Source organism: Schistosoma haematobium, chromosome 6 (assembly GCF_000699445.3).
Source record: "Schistosoma haematobium chromosome 6, whole genome shotgun sequence".
Taxonomy (NCBI): Eukaryota; Metazoa; Platyhelminthes; class Trematoda; order Strigeidida; family Schistosomatidae; genus Schistosoma; species Schistosoma haematobium.
In genome coordinates, this window is record NC_067201.1 from 22,387,015 (window position 1) to 22,393,912 (window position 6,898).

A 6,898-nucleotide genomic window follows, 5' to 3' on the forward strand; every position below is an offset into this window, starting at 1 on the left:
CGCGTCTAATTCTATTTGAGACTTGTCAGCTGAATTTACCTGTATCTCATAGTTGATATTCACTCTGGGACTCGAACCCAGTCCTATTCATTTTAAACGTCATTGCATCATCCACTTAATTACTGAGTCCTGGATAGACAATTACTTGTGCAATAGGATGAAACACTCGTTCTGGATTCCAACTCTAATAAATATCCATCTGTTTATAATCCTTGTGAATTAAGCCAACATCAAAGCAATTCGCACTGGATACGCATATGCCAATAAAAGACTGGTCAGTTACAGTCTTAAACATCAATGGGAAGTTTCAAACAAACTGTACTGAATGAAGGTGAAAGAATAGTTTTCGTTTCTCTGCCCAAGGTCATTAATCCCAATTGGGACTCACATATTTCTAGCATCAAGGTTAAACCAATAAGCCTACCGTGTCAAGGTCCAAACCTACATCGAGACAAGTTTTTACCTGTATATTATTCGGTAGACAGATCAACAAAGTAACATTCTACACAAAGGAATCACCTGTCAATACAAATACTGCAACCTTGGTTACTGAAGTTGATAAACAAGTTTATTCTAGCTCATTAACAATCAATCAAATGACGTAACTAAGTGGGTAACGCGATGGTATTTGAAGTGAAAAGTACTGGGTTGAGTTCCGGAGTGAGCATCAACTCTGGGACGCAGGTACATCCAACTGAGGAGTCGCAAAATAAGGCGGAACGCGCATCCTGTACTCCATTGCTAGCCACTATCCATATTTGCTGAAAGAGCTTGTGAAATAAAGCTCTATCGAGGCAATCTGCACAGGACGCATATATACCAACATGAGACTGATCAACTGCAGTCCTAAATAACAATGGGAAGATAAAAGTAAAACAACACCTAGTGAATAATAATTATAGTCTGACATCTTCAAGGACATATACGTTCATAAAGCTTTTATACATGGTTTTAACCTGTTACAAGCTTTGTGTATAACGTAAGACAAAGTGATTGGACATATTTACTGTGTAAAATATAAACTATTTGACAAAATGTACAATTGGAAGAGATAATCATGTAAGCGTAAACTGTAGCTCATTTTTACGAACTACCGACTAGATTAAAGATTTTGGATAAGAAATGGCATTGCAATAAATACAGTGATGAATAGATATGAAAATAGGCTTCATTGACAAAAGAAATTGAATCACTAGTCTCTTCATGGTATGTTTGATACTCTGTTAACTAAACAACATGATTTGACCACTAAGTCATGAATATTCTGTACTGTCTGTAACATCTGTCTTGTTTTTACACCAGGAGACAATCTTTTCCTGAGTAACTGAACATATTATACGAATTACAACGCAATACACCAGAGTAAGTTCTTTTTGTCTTTTTTTAATATCTTCATGTACTGGTTCATTTGTGGTGACTCACATTTATCACGAGAACACGACTGGTTTAATAAAAACAATTATTATTATAACCAACTGTACCAGTGTTTGTTTTAATGTGCTTTTGTTTGACTATGCTAATGACAGCTATTTTGTGCTTCCATTCTTATACTGACACTTCGATTGTAACTTCGCGCGAATTCGGTTACCTTCTGTAACCAAGGTTGTATCCTGGCACGATCTCGGTATCCTTTCGATGCCACGAGATCGCCAGCAAATATAACTCGACTTGGTCCATTAATTGCCTTCTGGTATTTGGCTTCTCGGAGATTTTATGGGTTTCTTTGGTTACGTTCAACCTTCGCCTTCTGATCTATTTGGCACGTGTTTCTTGGTAGCGGTGTTCATAGTTAATCTCAACTCGACGCCACGCTACACATTCATGACGCACACAGTACGTATTAGAGAGTTATGAAGGTCATTTGTTTGTTTATTACATACAATAATGCCATTATTTAACAACAATTGGATAGAACTATTTAGGAAGGAACAGGACAGAGTAGGTTTGAGAATGCTAGCGTGGTGTATAAATGAACTAATGATTCCTTTTTACTTGTTGAATGATTGATTTTGAATTCCAAATTCAGTACATTCGTTTGTGCTTATCTATTATTTCTTGATCCAATTGCGTTATTTTTGGAATTCTTAGTTCGTACTATAATCCAAATACTTCTTATCATCAGCTGGGCGTCGCGATGGAGCCTGTGATGGAATGGTTGGACATACGTTCAGATTTTGATGCTTTTGAGGATTACTTTGAAAAGTTCGAAATTTGGGCTATGACCAAGGAAGATGATGAAGATGTTAATAATGTAGGACATTTCCTCACACTCATTGGAAAAGAAGTATATAACTTATTAAAAACTCTGGCTTTACCGGATAAGCCCATTTCGCTTCCCTATACAAATCTCAAGGAACTACTACTGGACTGTGTTAAGTTTTCAAATTTTGATCGCAGTAAAGGAGGGAAATTTCGTAAAATGACTCATCATGACATCAAAAATTCTACCACATCACATAATCTCAATCCAGTGCATACTCAAGGTTATGCAGATAACGATTCATTGAGGAGTTGCGATACAGTTCACGAAGATGGGCACAAATTTGATCAATGTTTGTCCTGTGGCAAGTCTCACCTATGTAATTCATGTGCACTTCGTAATTCTGAATGCTTTAAATGTGGTGATATTTGACATATTCAGTCAGTTTGTAATACTACTGTACATCTTGCTGCAACTAATATTAAGTCTTGTAATTCTGATTCTATTAAGTTAAGTGTTCCTAATGATCATTCATCTTTATCAACGATTTCAAAAGACAGTGTAGAGTCATATAGCAGTCCAGAGTTAAGTGAAACTCAGAATTCTTGCGAGACAACAGTTTCTAATCAATCAACTTATCAGATTTCTCATGTTATTGTACCAGATGTGGTTTTTCCTGATGATTCACTTATTTCTGACGAAATTCCTTGCAAATCAGAGGAAAATATGTTGAATGAACATATTAATGATCGAAAAACTGATGTAGTTTTGATGGATGCTGAATTTTCTAATGATCCTTTACTCTGCAATTACATTCTTAATAAATTTGAGGAAACTATTTCAGAAGAATCAAATCTTGATGTCATACCAAATATTAATTGTCCTCATCACGCGTTCATTTCTTGTGGGAAACTTGTTCAATGCGAGGCACGAGTACTAAATGAGCTCGAGTTTGATTACAATTCGGATGATTTCATATCAACTGCTGTTTATTCTTATCACGAAGTCACTCCTAATGTTTACTCTAAACAATGTTAGAAATATGTTTTAAATGAAGCCACATTATTCATAACTTGGGGATATAAAGACCCAACATTATTTCGTGGGGGATGATAGTGTTGAGAAATCTGTGCTTTAAATTCTAGATAGTGGTTTCGGTACGCAACCGACACGGCGATTGTATACAGCCCCAGGAACCAAGTGAGTCTGTTCCGATTTTCGTAGTTAATTCTAATACTCATGGGTAAATTTTAGATCATAAAGAGACTATACCCAATACGCAGTCGGACAGACACATGATAGACCTAGGGAGATGTTTGCAGGAATCTGAATTCCCATTTAGGCTGTCGAGGTCTTAGTATTTGTACCTGCTGATGATTACTTCGTACTTATTGCGCGCTTATTACGAACTGAAGATGTAATACTTCCGGTTGTTCTAATATGTTTTTAGCTGCCTTGAAATGAAGTATTTCGCGAATTCTTAGCGAATCAGTTTGAGTGATTCTGATTGTGGCAGTTTTGAAAGAATTTTAGGCACAATGCTTGGGGCTACGGTGTGGAAGTTACTGAGTGTTTTGTTGGTGTTGTAACGTGTGAATTGCACGGTTAGATGCGCAGCGTTTATATCGATCGTTTACAGTGACAAGTAAAACACGGAAGGACGACCTAGAGTCTCGATTGGTCCCACTTCCCTGTCTAGCCCAGCCAGTTGAGTCTAGAACGCAAGTCACAGCCTCCGAGTTATGAATCGTTATATTTCAAACATACTCTGTTCATATATCAACCAAACAGACCTTATCGTACCATAAAAATAGAAAACAACATCTGTACAATATTTAAAGAGTGAAATAAATAATGGCCAATGGGGAATGCCCATTTAGAGTCCAAGGACATCATTAGACTTAACATGATAATGAGTGGTATATTCCTCAGCATCCCTAACAGTTGGGTGGTAGATGGTTCTTCATCAGAACTCTTCCCAGACTGATTAAGTTTCCTGGACCTGATTATAACTCCTATCCATTTCATACAGAAAGGATTATTGAATTGGAACTTTTCGTCCTTATTTGTCCGTATTCTTCGCAGGAAAATTATTACAGATAAGGTAAGCCCGACAGTGAAGTTTTCGGTACGCAGTTTAAAGTTGAAAAACGAAAACTGAGCACTGCTCTCCATCAAACTATCAGCATGATTGCTAACTCCTTGATGGAGCAGTTGTCAGGATCTCCAAGCGGTCGCTGGGGAAAAGTTTGTAAGTTACGGGAGGCGAGTTCTAAGGCTAATGTGCGAAGGCAGGCAAAAGTAGGAAGGACTAAACCGCTAAAGCATTAGATCGACACAAGAAGTGCCACATCCGTTAGACAAGGGCACCGTATAATCTCGATTCAATTTCGATCCGGGTTGCAACATGTGGTAAAGGATATGCAAGATAAGGCAATTACTACAACATCACATCCTCCACAGGGATTTCTAACAGTGCTCAGCAGAAAGAATAATAGAACAGTAAGACTATGCTGATTATAAGAAGCTAAATGTGGTCACCCGTAAGGGTTCATCCTTCTTGCCAATCATTAAAGAAACCTTGAAGGCGCTAGCGAACACTTCATGATTTTCAACTTCAGATTTAGCGTTAGTCTGCTAACAGGCTGAGGCACATTCAAAGGACAAAGTCAAGACGGCACCTATCATTCCAACCAGGTTATGCGCCTTACGAACAACGCCCCTCAGGATGACCAATAGGCGTGCGACCTTTCGATGTTCCATGCAGTTAGTCCTGAAGGACCTAGTCTTGAAGGTGGACATGATTTGTCTAGACGATAACAGTGATCTCAGCAACCAGCTCGAATAACATCTTCACCACCTTCAGTTAGTGTTACTGACACTTAGTGATGATGGGTTGAATGTTCAACCTAGCAAATGCAACATATTGCGTAAAGGAACAACTTTTTTGCGTCTCATGATCGGGCCTGACAGTATTCGCAGTGATCCGAAAAAATAGCCTGCCTTAAAGAATTGGCCTGTGCCGTTCCCACCGGATGAAATACATAACTTTCCTGATTTGGCGGGTTACTACAGGAACTTCGAAAAAACTATGCCCTAATAGCCAGCCGGCAAACGCGTTTAACAGATCAAAATATGCAATTCGAGTGTTTGGAAAGTTGTAGCAACACTTTCAGTCCTGCAAAAGACGCAGTATGTTCAGCACTCGTGATAACACTGCCGAACAGACGCAAGCGAAACAGGAACTGGAGTGATTTGAACCAGATTAGACCCACTGTTAAAGAGAATGTTATTGAGTATGAAAGTCAAACATTGAATCAGTCTGAAAAGAGTTACTGAGTCACACAAAGAGAAATGTTAGCTGTCGTGAGTTCATACAGAAGTAGAAAACATGCATTCTTGGCAGGCATTTCATATGTTGAACTGGCCCTACGGCTCCGCAGTGGCTACATAATTTCAGGGGCCAAGAAGGGCAAACGATTCGTTTGTAAAAATACCTGCATAAGTTTTGTTCTGAGTTTATCCATCACTCTGGGCGCCAAAATATAAATGTAGATTCCTATCACGACCATCACTTGGGCCGTATGGAGACTGACTCTTGTGACAAATCCAAGATTAATCCTAGCTCTCTATCAGGGCTTGGTGATACGGAGCGTATACACACACAGGCGACAGATGGTGAAACGGTCCTGCTGTATCAAGCTGTCTGCGACAATATGGAGAGGACATTTGAAACGGAAATCAGAAGAAAAGTGTTGGGAACTGAAGTGGTTATGGAAACTAGGTTGAGGTTTCCATTGTGATTCATTTTAATGGTTTCAGAATTACCCTCAGTCTAAATAAAAATGAATTGGCAATATCGGGCCTGCTAAGCATCCTAAAAACTTATCGTCAGAGGAGTTTTACTACTTCGAAGACTATACTGACTATATTAGATACAAACGTCAGTATTAGTCCTTATCGCTGTTAATTTAAAACATTCATATTGTAAATCATCAACTAAGATGATTTATGTCAAATGAACGGAGGCCTATTCGAGTTAGACGGGAATGGTGTGACGAACCAGCTAGCTTCAACGTCACACTTTGTGGTCAGTATCTAGCGTGGAATACCCCTTCGAAGTATCAAAGTACTAAAGCTGCTTTGAAGACCGTTCAACGTAAAGGACGTTATTAAGGAAATATATTAGTAAGAATGAGTACAGAGAAGATAGCGACACCACCACCGCATGTGAAAGTCCATGGCATACGATCAACTTATGCGCGTTGGTTGTCATTGACCCTGACAGGGATCGATGATCTGTTCAATATTCAGTGACCCAACTGCCGGATGATTTGGTTAGTGCTCAGTGATATTTCACTGGCCCTACAACATATAACCTGTAACTTCCGGAAAATTACTGTTGCGAATCTTAGTAACAAAGCCTTATCCTGGATGGCCATACACTCTTTTGATCTTTTATGGTAAAAGAACCCTTCGATCTACATACTTAGTCCCGAATATTGGCTTTCAGTTTAGCAACTGCGATATGTCCATCCTACACTATCTCTTAGGGCTCACTTATTCGTTTTTAAGTATTCATATGTGCACTTCTTTTACAGAAACTAATTACTTTGAAACCACCCCCCATATTTCTCCTAATTCTGGTCTTACAATTACATCACATCTCGAGACTCATATTATATAATATAATCATTA